At 38.6% G+C, this 20,375-nt stretch overlaps 1 protein-coding gene across 14 annotated transcripts in view; it reads left to right on the forward strand.

Annotated features, from left to right (window-relative positions):
* Window positions 1–20,375, forward strand: part of ZNF516 (zinc finger protein 516) — a 135,611-nt gene that overhangs the window by 33,764 nt on the left and 81,472 nt on the right. The window lies entirely within an intron of this gene.

The raw sequence follows: 20,375 nt of genomic DNA on the forward strand, positions 1-20,375 counted from the left end.
TTAATGTCGTCTTGCCTTGGACCGCAATGGGGTTTGTCCATCCCAGCACAGCTCCACAGCTGTATAGTAGATTATGAGAGTGGAAGAAGTGACGTTTTCATTATTTTCCTTTGTATGGCAATACAGGATTAATGATAATATCATAGTCAATCCTAATTATGATAGTGAGATTATAGTTTTCAAGGAAAATTGTGGCAAAACCAAATGATCAAGGCACCTTTAATGACATTCAAGTAGTCAGCATTACACAAGCTTGTCCAGGTGAAGATGGTTTTTAAATGTAATCTGTTTTACTATCTAGTTTTATCTGCGGGTTAACTTCACACTTGGATGGCTAATTTTAGACACCTGATCTACATCCATATTTGGAAAACTAAAGTAGCTTGATTTTCAGAGATTCTGAGCATTCAGAGCTCCTGTGAAGTCAGCGGGAGCTGCAGGTTCTCAGCAATTCTGAAATTCAGATCACATTTATGTACATGCCAAAATATAGACTTAGGTGATTAATGTCAGGCCACCTACATTTGAAAATTTTGGACAATGTGCTGTAACCTTCTGAGAAAACTGTTCTACAGATGAAATAGAGGAAGGGGTAGGGGGAGTACATTTTAACAGTGTTGCCAACTCTCTATGATTTTGGAATAGATGGTGATTTTCTGAAAGCCTCAGCTTCTGGAATCAAATGATTACAAGAGAATCTCAGTTTTAATTTGAAACAAAAAGTGAGTCCTAGACCTCATGGTTGTGAAGAAAAGCTTGAAAACATGCACTGAGTGTACCCTCAAAGCTCAAATACCAGCAAGCAAATAAAAAGAACCCCAGCAAGCAAATAAAAAGAATAATAAAAGAAAATGTATTGTTTTTTAAACAGCTCATGAGTTTTAAGCCAGTCATAATTTTGGGAAGCCTAACTCCTGATTTTTGAATGCTCAGAGTTGATAACACTGTATTCATTATTTTTAATGTGCATGAGATGCTGATTTTAAAACATATCTGAAGGTAGGTTCTGTTTATCAAATAAAATCTCCATCTCATTAATAAATAACATTAAAAACACACAGAGAGTTCTGGAAGGGCAGTGTAAAGCTTATCAGTAGTGAAGTAAAATGATATTTTTCATTTCCTAGTAAAGCTGTATTTTAAAAGTGTGACATTGAAAGGAATCATACTAGATTACAAGCCTGGAACAACATGTTTTTATGAAAAGAACCTCCTTATGTTTAAAAAAGAAATGATATAGAACTCTCACTTGGAGACACAGCACACAATAGTGGTAATGTCTCTTATATTTTTTCGTAAATAATGCTTTCTCCCCCTTTATTCTGATTTTGAAAGATTGTGTAATTTTTCCATAATATCTTTACATTACCGTCACAAGTAAAGTAGATTTTAAGCAGTGACTTTGACAAAATTACCATTACCTAAGAAAGTAAATATAGGTGTGCTTATCTAAGCTTGGAGGTGGTTTTAGTCTAAGAAGGTGAAAACCTTTTTAAGTATTAGCAAATACTATGGCTGCCTGTTGAAAACTTGCCAAGATACATTTGGAAGTGTCTTTTTATGCAAATATTTTCAATTTGTTTTATGTTCGTTATTATAATAAAAAACTTAAAAAAAATGTACTGAATAAACTTGGGAGTATTTTGATCCTTTTTATACACATGCTCTACAATTAGTACTGAAAGTAAAGTAGATATGGGATGCTAAAGGTACTAAATAAAAATATATGGTGTATTTTGATAGTTTGAAGTACTATGTAATGATAGTACAGCTAGTAATTTATATAGAGATCAAGAATTATACAGTGCAACTAACTATTAATGATTTACTACTTTCTCAGATGTACAAGTTTATTAAAAGTAATGGGCAGGCCATACATTGGTGGCACAGAAAAGTGAAAGCTAATAAAAGTCACGTAACATAAATAAATATGACGATGGCATGTAAATATGTAGCAAAGACAAACTGCATTTGTGTGTTAGGAATAGAATCACAAAACATCCCATAATGAATCAGTCATGCAGTAATCCATGCTTATTTGTTGTGTAACAGGTTTAAGGATTTAGTAGTATGGTTCAAATTGTACTCTTAGAGTTAGAGTCACTGTTAGATTGTGCCTCTCTGGTGGCAAATCTACCGGTTTAAACGTCAGCCTAAAGAGCACAGGAGTATTTGTATTTATAGAAAAGTAATGTGTGTGATATATATGCACATGGCTTTATTTGTATAAAGTTTTTGATAGGCTTTTAAATCAAAGCTGTAGTTGTAGGAGCTAGGACTAGGTAGACTAGGTGGTGGGCTAATCCCTTTAAAAAGAATACATCAGCTCTGAGATTTGCCACTAGAAATCCTATACTGTAATTTGATGCTCTGCATGGCCAGCTCTTTCTCAGTTATTTATGTATTAAAAAGATGTAGAGAAATTTTTTGCTAGCATGTAGTTGTGCCTGACTTCCGATGTGCTGTTATTCTTCTTGCTTAACACTCTTAACCAATACCCCAGATTCTGCTATACAACAATGTAGCTAAATAGGTAATACTGTCTGTAACCCCAGGGTTCAGAAAGGCAGTGGAAGGTTCTGCTTGAGCTGCTTAAGCTTCCCAAGAAATCTGGTTAGTAGTGTGGTTTAAAGTAAGCATCAATTGTTTCACTTTAGCTAAGGTTTCTCAGAGGAGCCAGAGAGTAGCAAAGCTGTCTTTATCTGAAGTGACAAAGCTTTATTCTTCAAGGAAACTGAGTTTAATGACACTTGATTATTGCTTCTTCCATGCCATGGCTACCTGTCTATTTATTTATTTTTATTGGTTCAGTAAGAGATGAGTTCTGGCTAGGCAGCGGAGGAGTTTAGTTTTACTCTGGGGGCTGGATGAGATGAATGGATGTTTTCCATCCATTAGCAGTGCCCACTGATGAATGGAGAAACTTTGACTGTTTGAAAAGATGAAGCTTGAGTCCATAATGATAATTTGCACTTAATTATTATTGGAAGTCAGATAGTACATTTGGCACTGTATAAAACAATTCAGAGTCCTTGCTCTGAGGAATTTACATCCTACCTAGACTGTGGCAATACAGACTAGCCACATATTACACGCTGGAAGAAGCACCAAACCTGATGTGATGGATCTTGTTTTGGAGGAAGACTTCATGTAAGAAATGTATTTTAAGGAAGTATTAGAATGATGGAAAAGAGGTTATTTGGTGCCACAGGGGAAAGGTCATTGTAAATGCAGTGTAAAAATATGTGAGGACATGAATGGGAGAACTGTACAAAAGATGCATTAGGGAGGAAACTGGAGTGGACCTTAAGCAGCACAAAAGGGAATAAGACAAAATGAAAACAGAGATTTAGGTAGGATGGAGTTTTGCAGGGACTATAAGCGGAAGAAAGGAAGCTTGAACTTTTGATATGCAAGACATTTGAATGGGGTAGTGGCATGATCGGATTGATATGAGAGTAGAATGATTTTAGCAGCAGCATTTTGAATAGATCCAAGGGGAACAAGATGAGAACAGGGAGGCCAGAGAAGCTGAAGAGAGAAATTGTTGTTGGCCTTGGGGACGTTGAAGATATAGTACTGTTTTCATCAGTGATGGATGAAGGAGGAAGACAGTTGAGAAGCTTAATTTTAGATATTAAATTCGAGATGGGCAGTTGGATACATAGGCTGGAAAAAAATAGTGGGGGCTCAGCACGCACCAGTCACAGCTGTTTGGCGGCACCACCCATCAGCTGATTGGGGGTGCTGCCCATCAACTATTTGGCAGTTCTGGGAGGGGCTTGAGGGAGGGCGGAGACCAGTGAGCAGTGGGTGGAGGCCTTGGGGAGGGGGGCAGAGCAAGGGCAGGGCCTCGGGGGTGGAGCAGGGGTGGGAAGAGGTAGAACTAAGGTGGGGCCCTGGGGAAGGGGTGGAGTGGGAGCGGGGCCTCGGGGTGGAGCACCCCTGGGGAAAAGTCTATGGTTGGAAATCTAGATGGGGTTGACAGAGAGGTATTCATGGACATGCTGAGTTGGCAGAAAGGAGGGATTTGTTATGTGGGGGGGGGAGAGAGAGAGAGATTTAGAAGGAAGGTGCCTTGTTTCAGGAAGGCATGTAAGCGTCTGTTTAAGTGTTTTTTCCTGAATAGGGATGCTTTTCTGAATTGGGACCAGGAAGCAGTAGTTGAAACCGTATGAGTGGATAAGATTCCTTAGGAAGAGCATAGAACAGGGGTAGGCAACCTATGGCACACGCGAGCTGATTTTCAGTGGCACTCACACTGCCCGGGTCTTGGCCACTGGTCCGGGGGGCTCTGCATTTTAATTTAATTTTAAATTAAGCTTCTTAAACATTTTAAAAACCTTATTTACTTTACATACAACAATAGTTTATTTATATATTATAGACTTATAGAAAGAGATCTTCTAAAAACGTTAACATGTATGACTGGCACGCGAAACCAAAAATTAGAATGAATAAATGAAGACTCGGCACACCGCTTCTGAAAGGTTGCCGACCCCTGGCATAGAAGAAGAAGAGGAGGGAACTACTCCTGAGGATATGAACAGATTATGGGAGAGGAGAGGAGAGGAGCTTCCTAATGAGGCACTCAGAAGAGTTGGAAGAACCGAGAAAGCAGAATCACAAAAACAGAGGGAAGAGGAGTGATCAACAATGTCCTGAAAAAGAATAATTCTAGTGAAGGGGTCCTTAGACTTGGGCAGGATGAGGATGTGAGTTACAATTTCAGAAGTGTAGAGAAAGTGGATGCTGAAGGCAGACAATCCAAGAGGGGTTTAGTGGACAGGAAGGGGAAGCAGCAAGTACATATGGCACAGTCAGTAAGCTTGGGGGGCAAAGGGATGAGGAATACCAGGTGGCAGCTGGATAGGATTGTGGGTCACAGGAACATTTCTTAGGGTAAGGGCTATAGGGGCCTGCTTTGAAAACGGATGGAAATAAGCTAAGAGTGTTTTGCATGCTTGAGACAAAGGAGGATGCATACTAAAATGGAAGGTTCCCCTACATAGATACTTCTATAAGAAAAACACTTTCTATTGGTGAAGAACAGTACTGTATTAGTCATTCTGTTAAGTTCTCAGTTCTGGTGATAAGAGCATTTTAGAAACTTGGTATGGGGTGTGGTCACGTTTCTAAAAGTGGATAGTTAAAAATCTAACTACAGTGTTACTGTAACATATTTCATGGTGTTTGCACTTTTTACTCATTAATGTTTAGTGTGTTGTCATGTGTGCGATACCAATTTATCGCCAAGGAAAACAATCAGATATATCCAAGAAAGTGCAGTTTTACTTTACGCAAGAACTTGGACAGTGGACTTATTATTTGGCTTATTTGCTTTCCTTTGTGAGTGGCAATATCAGAATGTTTTGTGGCAAATGTTGAGAATCAGATACTCTGGTAGAGTCAAAATGAACAAAGCACAGGTCATGGGGTGGTAAGCATAGGGGCTTAAATCTCTCCTTTGCCTAATCCTGATCCTGGTTCTATTCAGTGTACAGCTCTTCCTACTGCTCCAACTTATCGCGGCCATTAGGAGCCACAGGAGGCCAAAAATGCAGCTCAAGATTGGCCTGGTGTATGGCTGTCCTACCCAGGCCCCCTTTCCTTCTGCTGACAGCAGAGAGGTTTAAGAGCCCTGGACTATTTCAGGATCGTTCCTGCACCTGGGTAATCTTCCTTGGTCAAGTTCTGGCAGTGCAGTGCAAAGCCACCTCATTGCACATGAGGACCTGGGCCATAGATTTAATAGTCTTTGAATAAACAATCTTCTGCTGCACCACCTGTGCTGTGTACAGTCTTTCAGAATCTTCGTCTGTTTCCTAGCAATATATTGCACTTCTGTTCACATTCATGATATTTGGACTGGGCAAATGAGAAAGAGAGAGACTGTGTGTGCGTGTGTGTGTATGTATATGTGTTGGAGCTGCAGTTCAAAGGATGTTCAGGAAAGAACAATTTGGATAAAATGTTCCTTAAGAACATATTTATAAGCAACTGATAGGATTCCTGTTTATCTCATTCTTTGACCCTTTTCAGTGATGTTCTGCGTAAATAGTTTAGCACTTTATACCAAAATAAGACAGACTAGACTGATAGCTGAAAAGTTTGATTTCAGGTTCAGTTTCTCCTCTCCAGGGTTTATTGTGGCTAGGAGCTTTACAATTCAAAAATTGTCAACTTGTGTTTCAAATGTATTTGGTATACAGGACTCTCACTTTACACATTTTCCCCCTTTATGATAATAAATAAATAATGCCCCTGTTGTATAAGCAACTCATACAATGCAGTAACTTTGTTTTGGTTACACAAGCTAGAGATGAAATGTTTGCTTTTCTAGACTAACAATGATAGAACAGTGCAAGGTTCAGTATATTTCATAATTTGATTTTAAACATGCATTATGTTGAAAGCGCTCATATGCTCTGATGATGGGAGCTATAGATAACCCTAAAATAGATTGATTAGATAATAAAACAACAATAGGTGATTCTTGGGTTTTGAAAACTACCGTTGAACCCAGGAACTCGCAATGACTCATTAAATCACTAGTAATCACAGATATCTTACCAACTAATGCTCATAAAATAATTATATTGTACTTGTCAGTAATGGCTCATTGTAAATATACCCTGATATATCACTCATTTTAGCTGCAGATGCAAGTGAGCGTCTGAGGTACTATATACATTAGCAATAACTAGGTCAAGTTACAGTCTTTTGAAAGTGCTGGATGTCTCCAAATTCGTATGCTCAGGGTCTGATTTATCACTGTTACTCCAGGTAATTCAGTTGAAACCAAAATTGGTATAAAATAGAAATAAGGCAGTGGAGCATCCTATACATATAGGGCCAGATTCCCCGCTTGTGTAAATTTGTGGAACTTGGTTGTCTTCAATGGAGCAACAATGATTTACAGTAGCTGGGGATCATGATCCATAGAGCATATAAGAAATGTTTGTGTTTGGAAGGGGGGCATACAATGAACATTTGACATTCATAATATGTTGATTGATGTAGTACAAATGATCATCAAAAATATTAACTACAAGATCAGATTAAAAAATCTCAGAAAAATAGACCAATTTTGTACTTTTTGAAAAGCTTATTGTAAAAAACTTTCAAGAAAACTGATAATGTGTTTTTGGTGCTGTGTATTCTGAGATTAGATTTTTATGTTGACTTTCTGTGCTAAATAGTGCTACCTCAGAAGGTAATGTTTAACTGAATGTTTTTATGGTTTACTGCACATAATTATCTCTCTTTATATTCTAGGCCACAGTTCTTTCTTTTTGATGATGTTTTTTTTTTTTTTAAAGCTCTTTCACAAAATGGAACTTTGAAAGAGATAATAATGGCAGTCAAGGAATTTGTTTGTCTTTTGCAGTTTCTGGTCTAATAATAGGTGGAAAAAGTAAACTAACAGCTTGCCACTGCTGCTTTGCGACTTGAAAAATCTTTTTTTTTATTACACCCAAGATTTAATAGCTAATCAAACAACAACATTGTAATCTTAAATCTGTTAACAAGTTACTGGCTGGCAATAACTCGATATGGTAGAATCATTATTTTGTGTTTATTTGAGCAATAGGACATATTAGGTGTGAGGGTTACTGATTATTACCTTGAATTTCTTAATTCTTTCTGCATAGCTTATCTCGTGGTAACTTATCTTAGAAATAGCCCTGTAACTTCTGTTAACCTGCTGTAAACATAATTGCAGTTATTATTATTATTATTATTATTATTAAATTTTCACTGTGTTGTAATATATGGTTCTTTGCATTCAGGGATGCAGCATGCTTTTATTGGGTAAGTCATTATTGTTATGTATGTATATAGTACATCTGACCTGCTGTAGCCAGGTCATCAACATATATTATAAATAGTGTGACCAGATAGCAAGTGTGAAAAATTTGGACTGGGGTTGGGGGGTAAGAGGTGCCTATATAAGAAAAAAAACCCAAAATCAGGACATCTGGTCACTCTGATTATAAATCATTAGATCCAGTTCCCCATTGGTGTAACTGCTAGTGGCATTAGGGAGGGATTTGGCCCATTGTGACATGCTATTGTTTCATTTTAGTTTGTAACTGGTACACATGTTTCTATGCCACTAAAGTCTTGACTCTTGATGGCACAATGTTTTTCCATTTTCAGTCAGAGGTCCAGATTCTCAGGTGATGCAAATCATTGTAGCTCCGCTGATGCCAGTGGAGCTTTTCTGATTTACATCAGCTGAGGATCTGGCCCTTATTGTGTACATGTGTTCACTACATTTATATTGGGCAAATCTGAGAGGCAATAGTAAGAAAGTGTGTGTGTGTGTGTGTATATGGTGTATCAACGGAACTACAACAATTTACACAAGCTAAGGATCTGGCCCCTATTTTTCTACAGTAAGTGCAAAAATAATAAAATATTTTATTTTCAACCATGGTGCTGCAAATATCAGCCTATCTATAGTACTTTTATGCACTTAAAAAAACATCTAAAGTAAAACATGAAAATACTCCTCCTAAGCAACTTTGTATCAGCATTCAGGCTGACAAATTTTGGACCTATACAATTTAAAATGGCCAAGTTATAAACCCTTGTAAGTTGGGTTTATAATGGAAGTCCTGATAAGATAACATTAACTACAAAGCAGTATTGGGTGCGGTAAAAATTCTGTGCATGTTTTATTCACACACATGCATGAATAGACAGCATCAATGGCATTGATTGGAATAAGAAAATACTATACAGTATTTAGGTGGATTTGCTCCTATTTGGGAATGAATTGTTTTATTTTTTGCTTTGATATCAGATTTGGGGAGTCTTTTTTCCCCCTCTTTTAGTTTCAGTATAGAACATAATAAAGTGGCTTCCTTCAGTGGGGTTTAGCAAAATAGGAAACGGGTACATTAATGTCCAAAAGTGAAGTAAAGTGGACTCTTTTCCAAGGCATTTATTAAAATTTAAAATGTTTATATTCAAAATTAGAAATTATTTCTATAACACACCAAAATATCTGCTTTTGACTTCCTAATATAGATCATTAATGACCCTAGGAAAAAACCCACATCTGCACTGGTTCAGTTCTTGGCCTTTCTAGGTCTAATCAATAATCACATTGTGTATTCAGCTGTCTATTTTTTTTTTCTCCTGTGAGGTCAAATTTAACTATTAGTCTTTATATTTCAGAAGAAGGACATAGACTGCCTTATGCATAATAATATTGGTCTCAGTGTTTCCTTCTGAGTCTAAATTGTTATACCCTCACCAAATGAGTAACTGTTAAAAGGTGTATTTCTATTTAAATATTTTATCTGAAATTTAAGATGCTCTTTTCCACTCCTCTGCTGTGTACAGAATCTTTGGAAAACGCTAGGAAAGTATGTTAATCATGAATGCAAAAAAGTTTGCTCTAGTTTTAATGTACACAAGGAGATTTAAACTGATCATTGCTCTTGTGTACTGCGGAATGCGAAAGTGGCAACAAGAGGTAAATAGTTGCAATGGTTCTTGCTGGACGATAACACAGCTGCTGCAGTAAAGCCATGTTATGGGCTACTAGTCACATTTGGGCAGTCACCTGTAATTCAAATTTCTTATTTAGTTTGGATTAGAAAATAAATTAAAGGAAGCCATTAGATTTATATATTAAGTTTATTTTCTTCTCCTGGAAGATTTATGCCTTTTCTATTTTGTCCTGTAGCCAGAAAAAGTATTCTTGAAAATGGCTTGCCTTTAAAATAAACTTTTTTTAAATTTTAGACTGTAATATAGTGGTCTTAAGTAACTGTCTTAAAATAAGGGGGTTATTGTAGTCAATTAAGTCTTGTGATGGTGGCGTTTTGTGATTTTTTTTGTGTGTGTGTATATATGTATGTATGTTGTTTTTTCCATGGAATTATTACTGATATTAGTTCCCTTTTATTTGTTTCTTCATGTTAGAGTGGAAATGTAGTTTGTTCATAATGGATTATTGATTGGTCTGAGAACAGCAGAAGCCCCAAGGCCTTGTCATCAATGGTACTTACTCTCCCAGTAGTGAATGCATCACTTCATGCAGCTATTTGGGACCCGTGTCTGTGGAATATAAGCCTGTAATTGTTAATCTTGTTCAGAACAGTTTTTAGGGAGAGGAACTCTTTATTGTTGTTGTGGTCCCCCCCCCCATTTGTTCAAAGAATAGTCCCTTTGTTTTGGTAGTAAAATAAGCTTGTCCAGGATGTTAATGATGTATTTTAATTCATTGCTTATAATACTACAGTGTAACTAATAAAGAACATTTCTTTGTCTCCAAGAGGACAAACATGCACAGTACACTGAAACACAAAATATGTACTGAGTGGGTGACAGCCCTGTGTTTCTCAACATACCCTGTAGCAGTGCACAAGAATAACCTTTTCATAGAACTGCTTCTTTAGAAAGCGCTAAAAACTGGGTTATGGACTTTTTATTGTTCTTCTGGTTTTTGGTTTGACACACATCACCTCTTTGCAGATACCTAAGCCTTTTTAGCGTTAGGTGTCTTTATTGTCTTTTTATATATATACACACACACACTGCACTCCATTTATAAGAATCACTGATATGAGAATCAACCGCATATAGTGATCAAACCCGCTTGGACAAAATCATTCCTATACTATACTCCGCTTATAAGACTCAGATAATCCAGGATGGAAGTGATTCTTATAAAAGGAGTGCACTGTGTGTATGTGTATGTGTATATATATGTATGTGTGTGTGATAAATATATAAAAAGATATACACACTTTCATTTGCTAAGGGTGTGGTACTGATTCAGAATGGCCTGACTCTGATTTCTGAGGCCTGGCTGTCCATTTGAGGCCTGCTGTGGAATGTCATTAGATCAGAGCAGGAGAGAGACATGTAAACTTATGACATCGTCAAAGAAGCTCAAAATAATGTGTCAGTGTTAGAACTGCAAATTTTTCAACACAAAAGGAATCGACTCTTCAGCTTCAGGGGAGAAAAGAACAGAGCTATTAACAAATACAGTAAAATGCTACTCTAGGATTTAAATACAAAGATATAAGCGAGTTGAAGTAAACTCGAGTAATAGAAATGCCTGGTTTATTTTTCTAGCAGCTTTTTTAACTCTCTCATTTCCAGTCCTCTGTGGCAATTTTGGAAGGTTTAAACAACCTCAGGAGATGTGGTGTTAGGATTTCTGCTTTAAATAATTAAATACTTTTAAAAATTAGGAAGTCTTCCTTTATAACTGGTTCAGTTTTTTGGATAGCTTTTTGGCAGAATTAACTTAGACAGCTCTCAGAAAATCAATGCAAAGTCATGCTGCCTTTACCTAGTGCTGGTTTACTTTGTAGGCCACAGAATGCCAGGATTTCCTGTGAATTCAAGGGTAGGTTTACTATTTAAAGACACACACTTTCTTCCATCCTCCATCTTGGTCGAAAGAATGTTATCTGCTGAAAACAGAGTAAAAGGGATATAGACAAATGAAGCTGTCCATAAAAGGACTAAAGAAGGCATTTTCAGTAGGACTTTTGCCCAAGTAAGAACAGCAGGATCATGACATTGATCAAAACAATATAAAACTAACCATTGTAATGTTCTTGCAGAAGACTCTAAATTCTGCTATGAAATCAATGGGGATGCATAGGTGTGAGGCCTATAATGTGGGAGTATTTCAGTAGTCTAGTATCATTGAGGCTGCAATGCTGCAAAATGGTGGAAATTTCTCACTCTATCTCTTATCCCCTGTTTTTAGATACTTGAGTTGTCTTTTTCTCTTACAGTGAATGCCCTTGAATATAAAAGTCTTTTAGCTGTCTAATTTGAGCTTCCTGAAAACTGGAAGGCATGGTTGCTGAGTTATCACTCTTTTGATACATACATACTCCTTCTTCACCTGAACATACTTATATTTGCTGTGTACTATTGCTCCGTCACCAGGAGGATCCCTTCTTCACACAATCATGTGCCAGCATTTGTTGTTGTTGGAGAAGTGTACTGGAGTGATGATCTGCATTATATCCAGAATCCTCTAGGACAGTGGGTCTCAAACTTTTTTTACTGTAGACCCCTTTCACACAGCAAGCCTCTGAGTGTGATTTCCTCCTTATAAATTAAACACACTTTTAAATATATTTAATACCATTATAAATGCTAGAGGCAAGCGGGGTTTGGGGTGGAGCTTGACAGCTCGTGACCCCCCATGTAATAACCTCGCGACCCCCTGAGGGGTCCCGACCCCCAGTTTGAGAAACCCTGCTCTAGGAGACACGATGAGCAACATTTCTACAATGGATTCTGTGCTCCTTTCATCCAGGGCTTGGAATTCACATATCTGAATTGAAAATGTCTTCTTGCTTGAAAAAATTCACTGTAACTTCCCATATCTGATTCTTTTCTGCAATTTTTCTTGCCATTGGAGACCTGTCCCTTCATGTAATGTATGGTCAGTACAGTCCACATAATACAGTTTTTAATAGACTTGTTCACAGTTTCAGGATGTGGTAAAAGAAGTAAATAACCTATCTAGCTAAGCTTTTTGAAACATTTGTCCGTATGTAAATATTCTATAACCATCAGCCATGAATTTGGGGTTAGATTTCATATCTACTCCAGTGTTTTACTTTTTTCCCCACCCCGCATCAGTTTCTAAACTTATTTTTCAGAAATATTTTATTTTTCATTAATTCTTTCCTGGCTGGCACAAAAGGGCTGTAATGGTCGTCTAATTGGCCAGCTGAGACATCTCCACCATGTAGCCAAATACCTTCATCCTCTGCTCCCAGCATGTATAGGTAGCATGGTGAGCAGAAGTGTGTGTGTCTGGAGAGTTGCTGCTGGCATCATTGAGGCCCTGTGTGACGGAGCAGGGAGTGGGGAGGATTGACCTGGGGATGTCACAGGGGAGTTTTACTGGGACTGTCTGCACTGGGGATGGGATAGCAGGGGGTGACTTCACTTGAGCCTGTAACTTGAGCCAGGAGGGGAGTTGGGGCCAAAGGCTGGAGGAGGAGCTGGGGGAAGGCTGGGTGAGACTGCTGGAGTGGGTTTCAGTTTGGAGCAGTCTGGGGAAATGGAGGGAACCCCAAGGCTGGGGTCTAAGCTCCCTGCTCTCCCCCCACCCCTGAGGGACCTGACTGAGGGGTCCTGGTTGTACCTACAAGCTCTGTTTGGGACTGTGTTCCTGTCATCTAATAACCCTTCCATTTTACTGGCTGGCTGAGAGTCACGGTGAATCACAGGAAGCGAGGGTGCAGGGCCCTGACTTCCCCACACTCCGTGACATCCTGATCCTGCATATATTTACCCAAATGCTTAACTTTAAACACATGACTTATGGCAATGGCACAACTCAGCTGCATAGTTAAGCCCATGCGTATGTGTTGGTAGGGCAGGGGGTCTAGAGCAACTTTGGAGCAAGCTGTAAGGAGCATTGGGGACGGTAGGGGAGCTCAGTGGTGGTGTAATGTGTCAGCCTTACCCTAGATTCCATACCAAGCACAGCTCAGCTGGTCCCAAGGATCAGGGCCTTTAAATCTATTTTAAAACAGTAACACTGGTCTACAATTTTTGAGAAGTCGTCTGCTTCAGAGATAAAATGTGCTATTTATTATGTATTTTGATGTGCTGAATTCAAATATGACAATTAAAACAACTGGCTACTGTTTCTAAGATAGGGTTATATAAATAAAATTTATTATGAAACAAAAGGCAAAAAACTATTATGTACATAGTTTAGTCCTATTCAGTATCTACTCAGCGCTTCTTGGCTTGTCTCTTGTATTCATTAAATGGAGCATCTCTTGTCACTGTCCAGCAATAGTCTGCAAGCATTGATGGGCTCCATTTGCCCTGATAGCGTTTCTCCATTGTTGCAATGTCCTGGTGAAATCGCTCGCCGTGCTCATCGCTCACTGCTCTGCAGTTCGGTGGAAAAAAATCTAGATGAGAGTGCAAAAAATGTATCTTTACTGACATGTTGCAACCAAGGCTTTTGTATGCCTTGAGGAGGTTTTCCACCAACAACCTGTAGTTGTCTGCCTTGTTGTTTCTGAGAAAATTTATTGCCACTAACTGGAAGGCTTTCCATGCCGTCTTTTCCTTGCCACGCAGTGCATGGTCAAATGCATCATCTCGAAGAAGTTCACGAATCTGAGGACCAACAAAGACACATTCCTTTATCTCAGCTTCACTTAACCTTTGAAATTTTCTATGGAGGTACTTGAAAGCTGCTTGTGTTTTGTCAATGGCCTTGACAAAGTTCTTCATCAGACCCAGCTTGATGTGTAAGGGTGGTAACAAAATCTTCTTTGATTCAACAAGTGGTGGATGCTGAACACTTTTTTCCTCCCAGGCTCCAGTGGCTGTCGGAGTGGCCAGTCTTTCTTGATGTAGTGGGAATCTCTTGCACGACTAGCCCATTCGCAGAGAAAACAGCAGTACTTTGTGTATCCAGTCTGCAGACCAAGCAAGAGAGCAACAACCTTCAAATTGCCACAAAGCTGCCACTGATGTTGGTCATAGTTTATGCACCTCAAAAGTTGTTTCATGTTGTCATAGGTTTCCTTCATATGGACTGCATGACCAACTGGAATTGATGGCAAAACATTGCCATTATACAGTAAAACAGCTTTAAGACTCGTCTTCGATGAATCAATGAACAGTCTCCACTCATCTGGATCTTGAACAATGTTGAGGGCTGCCATCACACCATCGATGTTGGTGCAGGCTACAAGATCACCTTCCATGAAGAAGAATGGGACAAGATCCTTTCGACGGTCACGGAACATGGAAACCCTAACATCACCTGCCAGGAGATTCCACTGCTGTAGTCTGGAGCCCAACAGCTCTGCCTTACTCTTGGGTAGTTCCAAATCCCTGACAAGGTCATTCAGTTCACCTTGTGTTATGAGGTGTGGTTCAGAGGAGGAGGATGGGAGAAAATATGGGTCCTGTGACATTGATGGTTCAGGACCAGAAGTTTCATCCTCTTCCTCTTCCTCATCTGACTCAAGTGAGAATGATTCTGGTGCATCAGGAACCGGCAGTCCTTCTCCGTGGGTTACTGGGCGTATAGCTGATGGAATGTTTGGATAATGCACAGTCCACTTTTTCTTCTTTGACACACCTTTCCCAACTGGAGGCACCATGCAGAAGTAACAATTGCTGGTATGATCTGTTGGCTCTCTCCAAATCATTGGCACTGCAAAAGGCATAGATTTCCTGTTCAACCACTGGCGAAGATTTGTTGCACAAGTGTTGCAGCATATGTGTGGGGCCCACCTCTTGTCCTGATCTCCAATTTTGCAACCAAAATAAAGGTGATAGGCTTTCTTAACCATAGTGGTTATACTGCGCTTTTGTGACGCAAAAGTCACTTCACCACAAACATAGCAGAAGTTATCTGCACTGTTCACACAAGTACGAGGCATCTCTACTCACTTGGGCTAAACAGAAATGTGTCCCTTTGCAAAATCAAACACTGACAAATAAGAGAGCATGACACTGTATGATTTCTAGAGCTGATATAGGGCAATTTGTTCAGCAAAGTGATGTAAGCTTCATTATGATTGCATCATCCATGACTTCTAGGAATAACATGATGCAATTCATCTCATGTATGACGCAATACCAGCTTCAGATTGCATCATTCATTGTTTTGCCTAAAAAGCAAGTACTGTCCAAACCCAGTCATAGATTTATTCATAGATCCAGTCAAAGATGTAATTTAGTCATTTCTGGTTTAAATTGAGATCCCTTCCCTTTATAACTCACTTATCCTCCGCCGTTCCCAAGTCAAGGGTCGTGTATACTGACCCAATAGCATATCTTGAAAACTAGAGCCAATCAACAATTTTAAGCATTATTTTCGTTCTCAGTGATCCAGAATTAGTAAAGTTTGACTACATTTATTTCAGAAGCATTTTGGCTGTAGAGCAGTGTAACCAACCGTAGTGAGTTAAAAGCTGGTGGCTTCCACCTATTGCACCAGGCTAAGTGTTGAGCGAAACAGTTAGTCACTAATAATCTGAATGTTAACTGAAGCGTCCAAGCGTAGTTTTTTCTTTTTCTTTTTTGATTCAGTCTTGAGGCATTGAAGCATTCTTTTCAAAGTTGATATTTTCATTTTGAACTCACCATTTCCTCCCTTCTTGGTGGAGAACAGCATTGTTGTTCTGCAAAGAGTCCTTCTAGCAATGTGACAGTCAGCATAGCACTCAAACAGTTAGATGAGAGATTCTGAGATTGTTCATCTACAATTTGTGTGTGTACTGGGCATTCAGCCTTCCAAAGCCTACACGTGACACAATGAGCCAGCCTCTATACAATAAAGGAAGAAGGATTTTGGGTGAGAATTACTTTACAAGACATGAGAGTATCTTGGTAATTAAGTCTAGGCTCTAGAGTGCATGTTATGATTTTATTTTATAAGTAACCATTTTGTTTCCAATACTTTTACTTGCTTCTGTTTGAATCGCTATGCTGTGTTTAATACACTTACACTTGTTTCCAGTGTAAACATTGTGGCAGGTTGGATCACAGAAACCCCCTTGGGATGGATGTGCTGAGACTACTTCTAACTCGTTTTCCCTGCCAGCTTGGGACTCCAGAATGCTGCCTGTTTGAGCCAGACACGCTAGCCTGCTATAAACCCAGACCCAGGTCTGAACAACGTCCCCCAAAAGCTGCAGGTTTTGAAAACAGTTTAAGAAGTGTTCCTGTCTCCAGGACTCAGATACTCAGATACCCAGCTCCCAATGGGATCCAACCCCCAGATAAATCCATTTTACCTTATATAAAGCTTGTACAGGATAAACTCATAAATTGTTCACCCTCTATAACACTGATAGAGAGATATGCACAGTTGGTTGCCGTCCCCAGGTATTAATACATATTCTGGGTTAATTAATAAGTAAAAAGTGATTTTATTCAATACAAAAAGTAGAATTTAAGTGGTTCCAAGTAATAAGACAGAACAAAGTGAATTACCAAGCAAAATAAAATAAAACACACAAGTCTAAACCTAATACAGTAAGAAAGCTGAATATAGATAAAATCTCACCCTCAGAGATGTTTCAATAAGCTTCTTTCACAGACTGGACACCTTCCTAGTCTGGCCACAATCCTTTTCCCCTGGTACAGCCCTTGTTCCAGCTCAGGTGGTAGCTAGGGGATTTCTCATGATTGCAGCCCCCTTTGTTCTGTTCTACCCTCTTATATATCTTTTGCACGAGGCGAGAATCCTTTGTCCCTCTCTGAGTTCCCACCCCTCCTTCTAAATGGAAAAGCACCAGGTTAAAGATGGATTCCAGTTTAGGTGAGGTAGCCGTGTTAGTCTGAATCTGTAAAAAGCAACAGAGGGTCCTGTGGCACTTTAGAGACTAACAGAAGTATAGGGAGCATAAGCTTTCGTGGGTAAGAACCTCACTTCTTCAGATGCAAGTTTAGGTGAGGTGATCACATGTCACTGTAAGACTTCATTGCCCACTTGCCAGTACACAGATATACAGGAAGACTTAAAAGTAGACAGAGCTATCATTAGTCAATTGTCCGGGTTAATGGGAGCCATCAAGATTCCAAACCACCATTAATGGCCCACACTTTGCATAACTACGATAGGACCTCAGAGTTATATTTCATATTTCTAGTTTCAGATACAAGAGTGATATATTTGTACAAATAGGATGACCACACTCAGGAGATTATAAGCTTTGTAATGATACCTTACAAGAGACCTTTTGCATGAAGCATATTCCAGTTACATTGTATTCACACTCATTAGCATATTTTCATAAAATCATATAGAGTGCAACATCACTAACATATTTGAGTGCTCTGAGTTAAGTGGAGCGATTAACTGAGGTGGAATTGATAAGCTAAGATGTGTTGTTTCTTTGGAAACAGTGAATCTGTGAATACTGGGGGGGGGGGGGGGGTCTCCTGTGAATCAGGGGCTGGACATTCCAAGGAAGTGATCAAAGGGCTCAAGGGCTAGGGTGTCCTAATTGCTAACCTGTAGAGTGACTGCAGGGCTTGTAAGGCCTGAAGGGAAATGCTTGGGTTGCTTGTGGCAGGTGTAGTCAGGGAGCTGACCCATGATAGGCACAAACATGGCTTCCTCACACTAAGGGCAGGTGGTAGCGAGGTTCCTCACAGCCCTAGGTATCCTGGAGAAGCATCCCAGTAACCAAGGGCCAGATTTTCAAAGGTGTGTAGGTTCCTAAAGATGAAGATAGGTGCCTTCTGAGATTTTTCAAAAGTGCCTAAGCAGGTTAGGCACCCTACTCCTATTGAAATTAATAAAGAGTTAGGCACATAGCCTGCATAGGTGCTAATCTGAAACTCTTGATTCAACAAACTGGTCTGGAAATTTCCTGAGAACAGGTTTTCCCTTTACTTGGTCCCTGTTCAACATACCATTTTGACACTGCTTCCAGGCTTAGAAAAATTAAAAATAATAGGGCTATGAGTTTGAAGCTCAGGAAAAGTTTGGTTATGGTTCAAGTTGGGTTGTTAATTTATTTGAACTGCTTCGCTCATTATTGCCCTATGTGGGGTTTTTCTGGCTTGTTTGTACTTTTGGTACATCTTTCTGGTTCCCATTATTCATTTAGCCAAGCATGTGTCTTGTGGGGCTGTTCCTCAACTCAGTCCTAAACTGCTAATTTCAAGGATCAGCAGTTCAGACGCTCTCTTTGCAAACTTGTTGCTCAGTTAGACATTTTAGCTCTTGATCGAATGTGACTTTCCCCTGATAAAGTAGTACATTAGTTCTGGACGTAGTCATAATATAAAAATGTGTTTTATTTGAAAGAAATGAATTTGAGAAGTGTTTCTTGGAGATATTTGTAGTTGTATTGGTCCTTGAGGAAAAGGTAGATGCTTACCTCTTAAAACTATAAACAGCTAGTAACCAAAATTAATTACCCTGAAGATCTAAACTGAATTGTTTTTCAGAAAATGAAAAGTTAGATTAGCTTAAAAATAATTAGTGTTATTACCAGGGAATGTAACTGAGTGCCTGAGATGAATAATGTAATTATTTTAGATTGTGTTAGATTTATGATGTTATTCATGGTCAGACTACATGTTTTCACTTCCCAGTTCAGAATAATCTGAGATGAACAAAGTGACAAGGCCTTAGACTTTGCAACTATAAATCTGTTTCTTTGATTTTTGCATCAGAAGTCTCCAGTGAAAAGTGTGTATGTGTGGATGTAGTTGTAGTGTTTAGATCTGGCCACATCTTAAGAAATTGCTTTCTTTTCTTACTACCAAAGAAATGGATTGACTCCATCCATTAGTGATTTCAATATTCTTTCTTTCAGATAGAACTTGTTGTTCAAACTGATTAAGGGGGCTAGAAATAACTAAGAAACTTTTGATTTGTATTTATAAGGGGACTGAAAAAGCTTATTTTATAATGTTAATAATGTTGTTTCTCTTTTTGTGTGTGTTCAGGGTGGCAGGTTGGTGGGGAAATACATCTTGTGTAGCTGAGATAAATAAGGGACCCAGTTTTAAAGATGGTTATTACTATATATACTGTCATGCAACAGCTTTTAAAATTCCATTTGTTCATCACTGACCAATGTGATTTTAAAACTGAGGCCCTGCTTCAGCAAAGCATTTAAGCACATGCTTACCTTTAAGTTCCGTTGACATAACTTTAACCACCATTAACATCAGTGAGCATTTAAGCACATGCTTATTTACTTTGAATTGGGGCTTAAGTCTTGGATCAGCATTTTTTTTCATACTGGATGTCCAACAGAAAATCATCTTTAAATATACAGAATACTTTGTCAATCTCTGTATTCTAGTTTCCCTTTTAATCAAAATGTGAAGTGCACTGCAGTCTGTTTTCCTGTTACATGAAGTACACCCCACATCAAGCACAGCGGAACTGCCCGAAATACAATTTAATGTAATTTTCAAGAGTGATACAATATTCTATAAAGAAAGTCTCCAGAAAAGTCTTTTATCTCTGGGCAAGCAAATATTTTTAAATGAAATTATAAATGACTATAAAGCCACAGATTTAAAGTGTAACAACCACTTCAAGAAATGGTTTCCTAATGTAAAATATATATACACAGAGACATATAGACTCTCTCTCTCTCTCTCTCTCTCTCTCTCTCGGTTTTGAAATAAGAAATATAGGAATGTTTAAAAATGGATTTTCCCTGTTGAGACTTTATTCATACTATTTTTTGGGGGGGGGGGCACACACCTCTTTTAAACCATGATGTCCTTTATCTCTGTATAAGTAATTATTTTTACCCCAAATGATATTTTAATTAATGTTGCTTTGAATGCTAACCATTTAAACTAAAATTGTGCATGTTATGGAATATGAATATAAGCTAATGTTTATTATT

The sequence above is a fragment of the Chrysemys picta genome, chromosome 2 (genome assembly GCF_011386835.1).
Source record: "Chrysemys picta bellii isolate R12L10 chromosome 2, ASM1138683v2, whole genome shotgun sequence".
NCBI classification, from domain to species: domain Eukaryota; kingdom Metazoa; phylum Chordata; order Testudines; family Emydidae; genus Chrysemys; species Chrysemys picta.